Source organism: Thermobia domestica, chromosome 6 (genome assembly GCF_964235325.1).
Source record: "Thermobia domestica chromosome 6, izTheDome1.hap1.1, whole genome shotgun sequence".
Classification (NCBI taxonomy): Eukaryota; Metazoa; Arthropoda; class Insecta; order Zygentoma; family Lepismatidae; genus Thermobia; species Thermobia domestica.
This window is the reverse complement of record NC_137459.1, coordinates 4,988,208-5,003,353: the sequence shown is the minus strand read 5'-3', so window position 1 is coordinate 5,003,353 and position 15,146 is coordinate 4,988,208. Positions and strand designations below refer to the sequence as shown.

At 37.9% G+C, this 15,146-nt stretch overlaps 1 protein-coding gene across 7 annotated transcripts in view; it reads left to right on the top strand.

Annotated features, from left to right (window-relative positions):
• The window catches only part of Ipk1 (Inositol phosphate kinase 1), a 794,094-nt gene that overhangs the window by 621,530 nt on the left and 157,418 nt on the right, over positions 1-15,146 (top strand). The window lies entirely within an intron of this gene.

Here is a 15,146-nt window from a genome sequence, read left to right as displayed (position 1 = left end):
GTAAGATTACATATATACATACAGCGTTTTTAGATTTTGATTTTTGCTTAGAAAAATACCAAATAAATTTAGATTTGCATCGCAATTTGTAAGTTTTGTATCGCACTCTCAGCAGCCAAGAAAAACATTATTATTATTATTATTATTATTATTATTATTATTATTATTATTATTATTATTATTATTATTATTATTATTATTATTATTATTATTATTATTATTATTTATATTATTATTATTTCACACAGTGAAATAATAACACTCTTATGTATCACAAACAAGTATGGTAATGAAAAGCAAAGTAAGGAAAAAGTAACAGCAATTATTATTATTATTATTATTATTATTATTTTTAAAAAAAGAAGTTTTAACTTTGACTTTTCATACACTGTTTAGGTTATTTTTGAATATGTCCATATAAAGTGTTTTTTTTTAAATTGAGTTTTGAATCCATAATGACTTGAGGAAACGGGTAATTGGAATTATGCACCATGAAGTCAACTTCATTTTTTTACGATAAAAAAAAACTTATTTCACACAAAGCCCAGTTCCTAATTGTAACGAACTGCTACTCGGATTGAATTCATTTTCCATATTTTAAACATTTTAAACCGAACACTTTTTTTTCTTGTAACTTCAGTGTAAAATAAGCAAGCGTAACAAAACAGATATATGCTATATTTCTAGACCAACACTATGAAACAAATAAGAAAATATAGCAGGGCAGAAAAGAGTATTGCTAATTGTCCCGTATTTTAGCTAGTAATCTAGTTTTATGAAAAGTAAAATCTAGTCTTGGATTTGAAAAGTCGATTCAGCCACTTTCTTTGCAGATAGAGCAAAGTGTCAAAGAGGATGTGGTTTCTGTCCTCAGTTCTACAGTCTGTTTCCAATAATTTGCTTTGTAGTCTGGAGTAGATTGTGTTCTTCAGAGCGAACAGACACTTAAAGGTGAAAGTCCAGTTTCCAAGAAGACTAATCACTGAGCTTTAACTGTATGTAAGTTCGAAAGGGAACCATTCTGTCATAAAGCAAATATAATGATAAACTGTTTTCTGTTGCAAAAATAACCCACTTCGGTAATATATTATGATCATAGACAGTGGCGGATCCAAGGGAGGGGCTATACCCCCCTCCTTGACGCTCAGGTATACACTGGATAAAATGGGCTTCAATCCTGCTTTACACGGGATAAAACGGCGAAATATGGTTTAACCCCTCCCTTGATCATATCCTGGATCCGCCCCTGATCATAGATACATCACATTTTGCGCTGCAACTTTTCATTTACATCGCATTCCTAGGATTTTGTGTTGCAAACTGCGATGCGATACCGCTTACATGAAACATTGATACATACACACACACACGCATACACACACTTATATTGGAAACTTTTCCTCAAGTCGTAAAGAGATATTTCATCTGGGAGGCCATGGGGCAATGCCTCCGCCCTGAATTTGAGAAACAGATGCTGTTTAATAAACCATAAACTAATAATAGTAATTGAAGAAGTGAAGTCTTATATCGGTGAACAATATTGCCCGCCCTCCTCCCTTGCTAAAATAACGCTAACTTTCCTAAATTGTCATGATCGGTTGGTTTTGTTTACATTTTCAGTATATAATAATCTCTCACGTTTAATACGATCAGTAAGCGAATTAAGTGACTTTTATGAAAAAATGAGTTTTACTTGAGAAGAAAATTCTACAAATATTATTTTCTTTTAGTTTAACATCGGATGGTTATGTCCTTTCGAAGAAGACGAATAATTACTGAAAGCGAACGATTTACATCGGGATGAACAGAGGAACGGACATCCAAAAATCACTTTTGGCAAATGGCAATATATATATATATATATATATATATATATATATATATATATATATATATATATATAGGCACGTTATTTCCCCTCCTTAGGGGTCGCATTTCGCAAATACTGCGTTGACTAAAGCTTAAAATACAAGGGAAATCTAATGCTACCCGTAAGACCAAAGTTCTAAAGACGCTGGGCCACCATCCTATTTGATACCGATTAGAAATTGTTCTTTCACATATCTGTTGGTTCTTGCGAAGCGGTTATCTTCTACTTCTATATTCCGTTTATTTGTTTTTCCAGTGAACTTGTCCTTACCAGATTTTTTTTTTTCTTTTTAATTTTGGACGATCAGTGCGTTTCCGTGTAATATTTTACACTGCTTTGTGATTATCTTTCAAGACTCCAATGTACAGCTCCGGCCGATTCCAGAGCAATTTTTTCGCGGAGAACGACTCTCTTCTCTGAAAATAACCAATTTAACACGTGCTTTGACTCTTTGTTAACAGCGTCTTTTTCACGTTTCGTAGTATTTGGATTTTTTGTTTTTTCACTATTCTACTGATTCTGCGAATTTAAATAGACTATCACCCAATCTATGTCATAGACTTTCAACCAATTTTCAACATATTACGACACGATTTGAATAGCGCATACGCAACTGTTTGTTGAAGTGAAGAGACAAATGCTGACAAGGGTTCATACACACTCCACTAAGTGTCGTTGAAACGATGTATCATCAAACAAAGCGTGATGTCAGTTATCTGTTCATTAGTTATCTTCCTCAATAAGTTTGTCTCCATGTAAACAAGACCGTGTATTTTCGTATCCTTATATGAAGAACGATGCTTATTTTCAAAAACGATGCAATAAACATGGTTTTGTATGGACACTGTGTCTTTTGTTTGGAAAATTCTCAATCATCAATGCCGTGATCAGACTTTTGACAATTGTTAGGGAGGCGCACGAGACAAGATTTGAGGCTGTCTCGTCTCGAAAATGAGCTGTAAAAGTGATTTCTCGACTTGAAAAATATATTCTTCTCTATTGGAAGAGCTCCCAGTCCCCGCCAAGTGAACTTTGTGGTGGACAAACACCGTGTGCGTGGGTTTTCTCGGAGTTGTCCTGTTTCCTCCCACTTTCTTCATTCCACCATTTCATTCCTAACTCATCATCACCGTCTCCTTTAGCCTAACCGGCATAACCGTGGGACGTAAAACTCAAAGATTTCATTTCATTTCATTTCTATTGGAAGAGCTGTGTCTCGACTCGAATTTTGTCAGGAAAATTCTGTCTCGACTCGTCTCGTACGCATACCTAACAATTGTACACTAGAATCCCGAAAAGTCATGTGTACTGCAGGGTGGCCCAGTTTGTTAAAACGCCGGGTTATCGAGAATGGAGTTAAAATAGAATAAGTACGAGTTGTTTTCTCAGAAAGTACAGTACTGTACTTATATATATTGGTTGCTTGAGAATACAACAGAGAATAAACTGCCCAATTACCCTTAAACTAAAGAAAACTCCTATTTGATGAGGGCATAGAGCCTTGACTATGCACGAAAATGAAAACTAATGAATACACACTGTGCAGTAATTTACCTGATAAGATAGAACACAGAAAAAGAAATACTTGAACGGGTTTGCGTGTGGGTTTTTTTCGCCCTGCCAGAGTGTGAACGAGCTATCCGGAGGTTATCGAGTACCGAGTTTTCGGAACTCTCCTGTATAACCATCGCAGGGAAACTTCTATATCAACAACTCAATATCAGACTTTTTCATCTGCACATTGACACTCCCTCTCTTCCGTTTAAATTCTGCTTTCTTGTTAAGTAAGGATTGCAGGAAGACTTTTCAGTAGCTATGAAACTTTTACAGTGAAGACCAGCGCTGCAAACCATTCTTCCAACAAGATAATTCCTTTCCCATTAATTTGGAAAAAGCAATTTTCGGCTATCACTTATATTTAAAAAAAAAGGATATGCCGCCCCATTTATTGCCACTTCTAAGCACGTGTCTAGTAGGCCTATTTAGTAATCTTCCAGCGGGTCTAGGAACTCCAACTTTTGTTGTTCTCAAACCCTATGATGTAGATAAGATGGATTTTGCGAAATGACCTTGAACGTTGTTTTTCTTGACATTCACCAGATGTCCGAAACTATTAACTGTATATGGGAACTGATTTAGATGAACCCTCACAAGGAATCCAACACTCATCTTCCGCATATCATGTTAACCATTTAGCCACGATAAAGCCTAGAGATTTTCGTTACTAGGCCTATCCATTTTAGTATTTCCATTTTTTAGGTAAATTTTAGACTTCAGTCAAACTACTACTACTTCCTTACTATTTATCGTAGAATCATGATTCATACCTCGTTCTTTTCAGAATAGAGCATCGTTTTCAACGATATCACTCGCTTGTCCGTATTATACACTAAAAACGGGAAAATCGGAGAAAACAGGGAGATTTTCCGAAAAGAAATTAAATATTTTTGCGCCCCTTTGGCCCAGGCCTGGGTTCACGTGGAATCTAAAAATCTCTTGAAAAATACGTAGTTATGTACACAATGCATGTTCAAAATTTCGAGCTAATATCTTGAAAACAAACGGTGTGTGTGTTTTTTTTAATTAGCCTTAAAAAAATGTCTCGCCCCTCCGCCCCACTTGGCACCGCCACATGGCCCATCCGGTTCCAAAACGTAACTGGGGTATTCTTTGGTCTATGCTTGACTTGGACAATAAAAGAATCCGGATTAAATGGCTGTTGCAGAACCTATATGAGCGGTCAAAGACAGCACTACGCTATGGTAACAAACGTTACTATAAATTCTTAAAGGGATATTCACCCAGAGAGTGTTTAAGAAAAGCATTTGTAATTGTGTAAAAGTTCTCTGATTGAAGCACGACGAATTTGAATTCAGAATTTGGTAAATATATCATCCACCCTTTTGGTGTTTGTGGTTTTAGTTTCGGTTCTCGGAACACCATAACACAATTCAATGGGAAGTAGCGAACTCCAATGCAGGAAATTACGCACAGCTAACTACATATAATTTGACGCATCATTCCATGTTGTCAGAGTACTTATTATTTAGGGTTATTGACGTAATCAAATGCATATGATAGGACAAGATCAGGTATGCAGATGGGAAACTATATGGAATGGAAATCAACATCGAAAAATCGAAATTCCTGAGAATATCCCGTGGAAATGCGCCCTTATAGGTCAGAGTAGAACAAAGAGTACTTGAAGACGTCAATCATTTCAAATATCTGGGAAGTATTTTGACGAAAGACGCGTACCGCACCAAAGAGAGGTCGTGAATTGCCATAGCTAAAGAAGCATTCAACAAGAAAAGGTCACTCTTAAATAGCAACCTCAATATTGGACTAAAGAAGAAGTTGGTCAAGTGTTATGTAGGGAGCATTGGACTTTATGGTTCAGATACTTGGACATTACGGAAGTTAGAGAAGAAATATTTAGAGAGCTTCGAAACAGGAGCGTCATTTCAGATTTTGCTAGGGGAAGGGGCAAGACCCCTTGATATAAGTAAAATTTCTGGGGCGCGGTGGCTCAGTGGTAGAGCGTTCACCTCCGGTGCTTGGGGTCCCTGGTTCGATCCCAACTCGCGCCGTGTGGACTTTGTGGTGGACAAACACCGTACTCGTGGGTTTTCTCGGGGTTTTCCTGTTTCCTCCCACTTTCTTCATTCCACTATTTCATTCACTTCTCATAATCACCGTCTCCTTTAGCCTAACCGGCATAACTTGGAACGTAAAATTCAAAAATTTCATTTCATTTCATAAGTAAAATTTCGCGTTTTTCACTCGTTTACTACTATTTTATTGATAAAATCTATATAAATCTCAAACTCAAAAGGAGCAATTGCCCCCTGTCCCCCCTAAATGACGCCCCTGTTTCGAAATGAAGTGTTGGAGGAAGATGGAGAAGATAAAATGGACAGAAAGAGTAACAGACGAAGATGTTTTAAAACGGATAGGAGAGAAAAGGACGCTTCTAGCCACGATCCTTCGTAGAAAGGCCAATTTGATTGGACGGATCTTGCGAAGAAGGTAAATAATCCAGACAGTTGGCTGATAAGTAGCCATATTCGAAAACAAAACAAAACAAAAAAAAAAACGGAGTTATTGCATTACTGTGTGAGGAAATCATTCTAAAACAAAAAGAAGTTACACATGTTCAACTGAAAATGCAGAACACGGGATTTAATTCTTCAAGGCATAACTGTTTGGATTGAATTTCAGCTTGTTTAAATGTCTTGATATGATATGAACGCTTAATTTATATATATATAATATAAAGAAAAAATTGAAAAATCATGCAGGGTGTAGTGTTTAGTAGATTGGATCATGATGATCCTAGTTCTGTGCGTGTGTGTGTGTATGTAAGATCTTTAGTGACCATGTAATGGGAGGTAGTGATGTAACGCTTTTTCTTGTCAAAAACTTGTTTATAACGCGCAACCAAAAGCAAATAAGAAAGTTAAGACTGAGCGTTTAAAAGTAGGTTATTTATATGCGTATATATATATATATATATATATATATATATATATATATATATATATATATATATATATATATATATATATATATATATATATATATATATACTCAGTGCTATGTAATAGTGAGATATTTTGTTAGTAATTTCAGATGATTTTTAATTTTCAAAACGGCAGTAGTAGCTAAAGATGAAAAAGTGCATAACCTACAATCTTGCTATGGTTGGTCGCTCACATGCACATGCACAAACTACGCAGCTCGAAGGTACGCTAATGAAGCTTTGTGTTGTCAATTTCTTAGCGTTTTGAGAACTATTGTTGATGACGTTACGTGTCACTTGGAGATGTAGAGCCCCGTTGACCCCAATTCAAAGAGTAGTCCGTACGAAGCACGTCTTGTCGAAGGAGAGGGGGGGAATTGAGGTCGGGCTTTTGCTAATAACAGACTCCCTCAAGCCTCTTTACATTTCAACACAAAAGAACTGCCTTACAAAAAAGTATCAACCCTTTCTTTGCTCTCCTTTTTTTTTTCGTTGAGAAGTTTTCTATGATTTCTTTGGTTGTTTGAAAGCGGGAGGAGAAACGCTGTGAAAGGAATGACCTTATGGAGATTCAAAGTGTGAACGGGAGGGCAGACAAGGACAATATTTATTGTTGGCAAGAAAATGCTTGAAAAGGTTTCTTTATTTGACAATAGGTTACATACTTGCTAAGGAGTAAGGTGGTTGCTTATGCTTACCAAATTCAAACATGGCGTTCATACAATTTGGGAAACACCACTCCCTTGGATGCTTGAATGGCTGGCTGTATTCAGAAACAGTGATGAGACCTTTTAGCTTCAAAAAGAAAAGGATCTTTTATTTGACAAATTGGTTTATTAAATTAATTTGTTTAGAAAGAAATACAGAGGTTCTATTAAACGCACAGGCGGCGCCACTGTGGGTGCAGTGTGTGCAGCTGCATCTATATTAACTTCAATTTTCAGATTTCCAACAATAATCCTATCTATTTTGTATTTTATTGTTTCCTATGTTTGGATATATTTGAGTGATTTTTAAAATCTCTCATAAGTTACTTATCATACAGTTTTTTTTTCTAATTTTTTAAAGTAAAACTTAGGGATTATTTTTGAGATCTCAAGACTCACTAGTGCAGAGCGTTCTGGCAACAATGTTAGGATGTGTTGTCCCTTCCCAGCTTGCAGCCACATTACCAAAATCCTAGCGCCACTTATGATTAAACGCTTGCAGGCACATTGGTTTAGAAGTAAATGCAGAGAAAACTAAATACATGGAAGTTCGTCGGGATCGTAATACGACAAATTATGTATGCGTTAAAATATCGAATAATATTTTTGATAAAGTGGATACTTTCAAATATCTAGGATCAATATTAACAGACCAAAATCATACACGAAGAAATTAAATGTCGACTAAAAGCAGGGAATTGTTATTATTTAGTTCAAAATCTCTTATCGTCGCGAAATCTGTCGAGGAATTTGAATAGAGATGGGCACGAGCAAATTTTCATTGAAACTCGACTCGAAATAGACATCTTTGAGCTCAACTAGAGAACTCGGCTCGGAAAATTTCCTCCAACTCGACTCGAATTTAACTCGAGTTTCGAGTCGAGTCGAGCCAAATCAAGCCAAATGCTGTGTGTAGTTTCAAGTACTTTCTTCAAGTATCCTACATAGACTATATAATTATTAATGATATTACTACAACACTACAAGGGGGTGCGGTGGCTCAGTGGTAGAGCGTTCACCTACGGTGCTCGGGGTCCCTGGTTCGATCCTAGCTCGCGCCGTGTGGACTTTGTGGTGGACAAACACCGTGCTCGCGGGATTTCTCGGGGTTCTCCCGTTTCCTCCCATTTTCTTCATTCCACCATTTATCATAATCACTGTATCCTTTAGCCTAACCGGCATAATCGTGGGACGTAAAACAAAGATTTCATTTCATTTCATACAATACTATAACTTATTATTATTATTATTATTATTATTATTATTATTATTATTATTATTATTATTATTGTAACGATTTTGGTGAAAAACCGAACCGGTTTTTGTGCCCACCACTAGTATAAACATAAAAGATAGGCGTTTCGTACCGGAATACCAAAAACTAGTTGACTGCTGACCTTGGTAGTTGGGAAGTCTAGGAGGTTCTGTGTTTGAGTTCCGGAGGATTAAGTATCTGGGCTCGAGCTGAAAATTCTTTAAAGTTAGAGGGCGCCAGCCAAACATGTTCAGAACTGCTTGGCCCGGGTTTAGGGTTGTGAGCCGGCTCGGCTCACAGCTTACTCACTATCAAGCCGAGCCAACAGATCACCCAACCGAGCCGACGCGAAACGAGCTAATGGCTCAAACCAACCAAGCCGGCTCGAGCCAATGACTCACCTGAACCGAGTCTGTGCCTCATTTCAGCCGAGCCGGCTCAAGCTGTTCGCTCAACTGAACCGAGCTGAGCGGGTTGACATCACTACCTGGGTTGCGCTTCGGCGTAGGCTCAAAACTTCGACCGTGCAGGACCTTGGTGGTACGAACTACAGTATATACTTATATTTCTGCTCACGACATTTGAGGCTACCTCGTTAAAAAAATCCATTGTCGCCTTGTTAATCAAGACGAGATGAGATGCGAGCAGTGTCTCATCTCATGAGCAACACTAAAAATATTTCACATTACTGTTACATTTCTCATAGCTTTCGCTTTCCAGTCTAATCAGACAATGACTTCAAAACGAGTTAAAACGAGCGAGCCATTTATCAAACTCGACCCGACTCAAAACTCGATCTAAAAACAGTGACTCGGCTCGGAACTCGACTCAAAAAATTACCTTTGATTCGACCCGAATTAGCTTCGAGTTTCGAGTCGAGTCGAGTTTTAGCTCGACTCGTGCCCATCCATAAATTCGAAACTTAAAATATGTATAAAACGATAATCATGTCTATTGTTCTGTATGGTTGCGAAACATGGTCGCTTACACTGAAGGGAGAACGTAGACTGAAAGTATTTGAGAATAAGTTCCTGAGACGAATATTCAGACCCAAGAGGAACAGGAATGGGGAGTGGCGGAAACTTCATAACGAGGAACTACATAATTTATACAATTTAGCAAACATTGTTAGGGTCATCAAATATAGGAGGCTCAGGTGGGCAGGTCATGTAGCCAGGATGGAAGAAAGTAGGTACGCTTTCAAAATCTTAACTGGAAGACCAACCGAAAACGGCCATTAGGAAGACCTAGGCGGAGATGGGAGGACAATATTAAGATGGATCTCGCAGAAATAGGAATACAAAGTAGAAACTGGATCCAGTTGGCTAAGGATAGAAGTCAGTGGAGAACTTCTGTGAATGCGGCACCGAACCTCCGGACTCCATAGGCCATACGGTTAGTTTAGTGTAAATTAATTTGTTGTAAAATACCAAATAACTTAGTGCCTGTTTTTTTCCTTTCTAACTTTTCACATTTGGCAGATGAGAACAAATTAAACTACAGAGATTATTGTTGTTTACTGAACCAGAAATAGTTATTTTAACGTCCCATATACCGCTAGACAGTAATGAAGATGGAATAAGGAAAGTAGGAAGAAAAAATGAAGTAAAGGGAGACGGAGGATTAAGGGAAATGAATGCTAATGGGAAAATTGATGGAATGGTAATGTGGGAGAAAACACAGGAGCACGATGGGTCCTATTGTTCAAATTTTGTGTTATATTGCAAAAACCAGAAAACGAACTCATAAGATAGAGACAAAACTTTGCATGGCATTTGACCTTGATATGCTGTATAAGCGTGTGATATTTCATGTTGTGCAAGCTTCCGGTTTCCTAATATAGGCTTTCAAATTTTGCGACATACATTCGAAAGCAAACACCCATACACCGAAGTCTCTCGATCAGGATTGAACTTGGTGTTGTGGTAGACTTTGGTCTGTTTCATTAGAGTTGTAAATATGTTGTAATGGCTTTGCATTTTCAAGTGACGCGCAATAGAAATTCTAAATCAATTCATTGGACATTAAAGATAATAAAAACCGTTTAAATAGGAATTGAAGGTTAATTTTGGAGAAAAAAAAATATAAAATCAAAGGAAGGACGATCTTTTATGACCTAGACACTTAATCATCGTAACACCCTATACTTTACACCCTGAAATTCAAATTATGCTACACATATCGGGTAACATACCTACAATTTGATATATTCAACAGCACTGCCATCATCACTGACGCCGGGCGAAAAAAAAAAGAAAGAAAATGATCGGCAGGATTTAATGGAGTTATGAGCTTGCGCATAATAAATATTTTCCTAGAACATTCTAAATGTGTGGCTGCTAATCTGAAGATGGAATTAAAAATAAAATCAATTGTTTGCAGTTGAACGCCTTTTCTCAACATCGAGGCCATATGAAACGGAACCTATTGCTTCCAGTGGCATCCGTGACCAAAGCTAGCATCACCACCGGGAACCGAATTCAGAACCACACACGTTAACCATTCGTGAGTTGATTTTGAGTTTAACGTCCCTTTCAGCGGGGAGGCTATACGACATGGGACCTACTGATTAACGTGGAATCCGAACCACATGAGCTCCCGCCGGGAATCGAAGCCGGGCCTTTCACACCAAATGCGCTTACGCTAACTGCTTAGCCACGAAAGAAGTCCGTTAACGATTCCTATTACACATACTAAAAGCATATATTGTACCGGAACAATGTGTGACGTGAAACTTAGATGGTTTATAATGGGGATCCCAGTTGTGAGAATGTAAGTAACCTTTGTTTTTAAATGATCTGGTTGTTTATTCTTCCGAAGCGAGTTCAACTAAATGACCTTTCTGTAACTGTGAACCGAAATCCACAATGTAATTGCGAAAGATCAGATGGGCACTGCACTTCCTCAAAGATGCAGAGAGGACGATGATGGAATACTTCCGTGTAGGCAGTACTTTATAAACTGAAAATCTCTTCACTGCCTTACCGTGAGGTGTCACAACGATGTGACGCTGAATATCATATGGGTCGAGAGTACTGTTCTGGACCATGGATGCAAAGACTCAGCTGTTTGGCCGACACGTCACGGTTCATGCTTCCTAAGACAGCACTTTCCAAGAGAGATGGCACTTGTCTACCTCCAGCCATTCTACCGAAGAAACTTTGTAATATTTTATTATTTCTAATCATTCGGAGAGAGTGGTGCACCATTACTGTGCTTCTCTTGAAGAAGACTGTATTGCATTTACAATCATCCACCATTGTGATCAGGTGATTAATTAAGGTCTTAAGGTCTCTAAATTCCAACAAACAATGAGTTCATTTTGGAAAGTACTTAATTAAATGCTTGCAAATTGGGATTAAATGATTAGTTTGTTTCTCAAGCTCTTCCTATAAGATACATTAAAGGTACGGACCGCAACACTAAACTTTGTCGCTCTCGTTTTTGTGGGGCCGTGGTAGCTCAGTGGTAGAGCGTTTATCTCTGGTGTATGGAGTCCTTGGTTCGATCCAGCTCGAGCCAAGGGAACTTTGTAGTGCATAAACACCGTGTGGGTGGGTTTTCTCGGGGTTCTCCCGTTTGCACCTACTATCGTCATTCCAACATTTCGTTCATTTTTCAACATCACCGTCTCCTTTAGCCTAGCCGCCATAATCGTGGAACGTAAAACTCAAAATTTCAATTTCATTTACTCTCGTCTTTGGTGCGAGCGGTCCCAGGTTCGATTCCCGGTTAGGACACTCGGTTGAAAAAGTATAAAAGCTTTTTCAGACCAGCCATCCTGAATGAGGTTTTCCTGGATTTTCCTCATTCAGACCAGACAAATACCAGGGTGGTACCTAACATATAGGGCCCAGGCCGCTTCCTTCCTTCCCTTTTCCCGGAGAGTGTGCTCACCGAGGGACGTCGTCATCCCTCATACGTGACGGGCTAACATAGCCATAGATGCTGACAGCCTAGGAATCTAAGTCCTAAATTCTCCTAAATTAAATTAAGAGTCTTCATCCCGGCGAAATTAAAATACCACTAATTTTACAGTAATTATGTGATATCTTCCAATAGATAAAAGATAATTGAAATATGGAACAAGAGCGCCCTAGACAATATTATTTTGCGTGAGGTACTGTTATCACAAGTCACCTAGTGGCTTTCCGTTTTCAGCTGTTTAGAAACGCGAAAATAAATTCCGATTTTCAAAATGGCTCGAAATCGAAAGCAGATAAGTGAGTCGTGATAACGGTATCTCATGTAAAATAATATTGTCTAGGGCGCTCTTGTTCCACATTTTGATTATCTTTTATCTATTTGAAGATATCACATAATTACTGTAAAATTAGCGGTATTTTAATTTCGCCGGGAATGTGATGATGCAGTTACTACTGAAATTTTAATTATGAAATATGAACGAACAATTTGTAATAGGTGTTTTCGGGAAACTTCATCCAAAGAAATCTTCAAGAGTGAACTTTTTAATGCTAACGTATGACTACGTAGCTCTACGAGTGCTGTATCCTTCAACTTATGAGACCCAGTTGATCAAGTTTGATTATCATTGGAACCTCATGTGGTTCGGATCAGAGATTAAGCTGTAGGTCCACGTGTCCATGTAGCCTTGGAACTCTAATTCAACAAAACACTAATGAAATATTTACTTATGAAATACGAATAATCGTTTTTCTTCAAAAATTGTCTGAAAAACTCTCCCCCCAACCCCCCTCATTGAAAAACACGAAGTCGACATTTAAGGAGAAAAGGACGATAATATTCTTTCTGTTGGGAACACCATAACAAGACGGTGGTTTCAGTCGTAATACTGGGTGAAACACCCTTATTTCCTGTGGCGACGTATGTCAGTAAGTGAGAGTACCAATTATTCCTGTGAAAACAGTAAGCTCCGCACTCATTTACTGACGTGCATTGCCAGAACAATACACACTTTCCCCTCATACCTTTTCTGGTTATCATACAAAACTAGGTACACACACTTCTTATCCCTTATGGTATTTTTTCGAGATTTGTGTGCTTTTACCCGGGGCCACTCAGAGGGGTTCAAAGTTGATGGGAGGGATTTCTGGAGGGAATTTTCCCGACATTCTCCCAATTTTCCGTGTTCAAGTACGTTATGGGCCCCAATACATAGCACCTGTGGAAAGCTAGTATCATGCTGAAGAGAATGAACTATAAACTATGACTTTCCAATGAACAGTGTTGATGCAATAACTATGTCACTGCGAGTCTACGATTTTCTTTATACTAACAGGGTTAATGGGCCCAGGGACTTGCTCCGTTGTCTATGGCACCTAATTTTTTTTCATGAACATATCTTTGTTATGTTTATCGAATGGACTAGGTTTGATTCGGATGTCCGGATGACGCATTCATGTCCGTTCCTTGTCACTAAACTATTTTTGAAGTAAAAAGAAATTTAGGTCCCCCAACCCTGGAGTTTCTTACAGATACCATATGTTTAAAATTTGGATCTTATACCTTGAACAATCTATAGCCGACTGAACATACGTCAGCTTGTATGGTCCATGGAACTTGGAAATCTCGATCGAATTATTCTTCTTTTTTCACGATCATTGTTCTATGTCAGTGTTTCTCAAAGTGTGGGTCGCGACTCATTTGTGGGTCGCGGGGCCATGCTTTTGTGGGTCACGAGAAATTAAGTATGATTTTTTTTATGCAGAAACGTGTGTTATAAAGTAAGTACCATTCAGGAAATGAAAATTCGAAGCGTTTTTTTAATGAGGTGAAGAGTAAGTGATTGCTCAGAGCCTGCCGTGTTGTACACATAGGAAAGAAAGTATTTGACAGTTGACAAATTTTCTTTTGTCAATAACTCGGGAACAAATGAATTAATTTGGATCGTTTGTTTCTATCCTTAGATTAGTTATAACTTAATAACTTGCCAAAAGGGGTACTCTAATAGGTTATTTTTTGTTGAGTTATTAGTCAAAGAAATTTTGTCAACGGACGAATACTATCGTACAATCAGTAGAGATGCTGGATTAGGATGGAAAGAGAATAGGTGAGTCAAACTCTGTCACGGGGTAGGGCATTGTGTTGGGAATATTGTTAGCTCTGAGTTACTTTCTATGGAAAAATTTGAAATATGACTTACAAAATTTAGTTGGTTTGGAATCCACCACGATGTGTATTTGAATAAAAGTAGGTGGGCCACAAAATAATTTTAATATGTAATGTGGGTCGCGGTAACAACAAGTTTGAGAACCACTGTTCTATGCAATTGTCGCTCAAAAGTACTAGTAATTGTGCTTATCAAATCACTACAGTTGAAAAGATCTACGCCACTACGTACATCAACTTTTTCCTTCTTTCTTTTCTTCTGTTCGTTCGAATGATTATTTTTTAAATTTGATTGTTTTACTAGTAACATCTGTTGTATATACAATTTCTCCGATCATGCCTAAACATTGTGTCATTTAATATTGATACAAGGTCAGTGGCTCAGTGGTAGAGCGTTCACTTCTGGTGCATGGAGTCCTTAGTTTGATCCCAGCTCGCTCTAAGTGTCCTTTGTGGTGGAAAAACATCGTGTGCGTGGGTTTTCTCGTGATTCTGCCGTTTCCTCCCACTTTCTTCATTCCACCATTTTATTTATTTCTCATCATCACCGTCCCCTTTAGCCTAGCTGTCATATAACCGTGGGACGTAAAACTGGAAGTTTTCATTTTATTTTCGAAACAGCAATTAGCCTGTGTGTTTGAATAAAAATACAGAAAATAAGAGAAATCTCTTTCGTATAAAAAAAAAAGTTGTTTTTCTTTA